Genomic DNA, 1,862 nt, shown 5'->3' with positions numbered 1-1,862 from the left:
ATGCCATGGGTGTGGGGGTCCCCTGCAACTGGAGTTACAGACAGCTGTGAGCTGCCATGTGGGTGCTGGGAATTGAACTCTGGGTCCTCTGGAAGAAGAGTCAGCGCTCTTAACCCTTGAGCCATCTCTCCAGCCCGCGTTGGCTGTTTTTAAGTGATATGATGAAGCATGGGGCTCTGCAAACACACACAGTCAGAGCTACCTCTCCCAGAGGCACAGGCTGGAAACTCACAGCTATGTGGGCCATAAATCGGGCACAAGGAGATGCTGGGACATGACCACACCAAGGGCAACAGACGAGGGCACGGTGATGCCAGATGCAAACGGCTGTGTGAATGTGTGAGCAGGGGTCGGAGCGGGAGACAGGAGTTCTCAACTTTTGAGTCGACCCAACTGCTCTCGGGCCCCACTCCCAGCTCTGGACCCAGAGGAAACTTTATTTTTAACAGCTTCCAGGTGATGCAAAGAGCCTGTTTGTTTGGTGCCCATGGGTTGTCACAGAAGCAAGGAAGTAGCGCATTGGCCCACCCACTTTTTTCTCATGTAACACTAAACATGGTAAGGTGTGTGACGGTTGAGGTCCAGCGGGAAACATATGGAGAACCAAACTGGAGTAACTGACCAGTTCAATGTCTATGCGGTAGACAGCTGTCACGGTCAATTTGCTCCTGCCTAAATGACAGAATACAACTGTTTTTCTATAACCTCAGGGAACAAGTTCCAGAACCCGCTGTGAGCAGCAAAATCATCCTTTGCACCAAATAGCACATTTGTATATAACCTACATACAAGCCTCTGTATATCAAAATTATTTCTATCTATTCTATCTAATACAAGCATAAATAGCATGCACACAGTTGTTTTATTATACTGCTTAGGGAATAATGAGAAAGGTCGGGACAGATGCAATTTGTGTTTTTAAGGTTCTCAGTCTGCCGTTGGTTGAACCTGCTGATGCGGAACCCAGTGGACTTCTTGAGGTCAAAAAGCAAAAGATCAAGGGGCCTTCACTGTCCAGTCATGTTGGGGAGCCTAGGAACCCACCCCAGGAGACAGCTGCTAGGCTTAGAAGCAGCCTTCCACTCCTCTGGGTCTCTCTCTCAGCAGCCCCTCACTCCTCCAGCTCCTGCCTTTCCTGAACGGGATGTCAGCTTAATGCACAAAAGATCCCAGGTCTCCTTCCTGCATTCCACCCACCCCTAGAGTCTTCTAAGAGCCCAGCAGGGTGGTGCACTCCTGGAATCTCAGCCTCAAGAGGCAAGAGGCAGCCATGCTGGACCACATAGAGAAATCCTGGGGGAGGGGGAAGGAGGCAGGGGGAGATAATTCTTACAAGGGCAACAATCCCCTTCATACTCCAAATGTCCTTTGAACATGTACACCCCCCCAACTTCCTGCAGCCTGGTTTGACAAGCTCTTGGGATGATTAAAGTTGAATAAGCCAATGTGAGTGTGGGGGGGTGCTTTCTGCTTCTAGGGCCCTGCCCACAGAGGCCAGCTCAGCTATCACCTATCCACAACCTGTGAAAGTCAAAGCTCTCAGGAGCAGACTATACTGAGAACCTTTTCTGTAGACACTACACTATGGTTTGGACATGTTTCAGGAGGTCCCCAACCTTCATGTGCTTGAGGCAGGGTGGCAGTGGGAGCTGGTGCCTGAGGAAGGGGTCCCAGCCTCTCTGACTTCCTATTTCCACACTGTGACCCCTCCCTTGGTATGAGTTCCCAACACTGCCACCTGTTTGGGAGGTGATGTGTACAAGACGTCCCTTGCAAGAGTCTGCACCAAGTCGTGTGGTCTCTCAGCCTCTAAACCTCTTTCTTTAAAAGTTAGCCCGCCACAGGTTATTTTATTATAGCTA

Source organism: Onychomys torridus, chromosome 9 (genome assembly GCF_903995425.1).
Source record: "Onychomys torridus chromosome 9, mOncTor1.1, whole genome shotgun sequence".
Lineage (NCBI taxonomy): Eukaryota > Metazoa > Chordata > Mammalia > Rodentia > Cricetidae > Onychomys > Onychomys torridus.
This window is presented reverse-complemented; position numbering follows the sequence as displayed.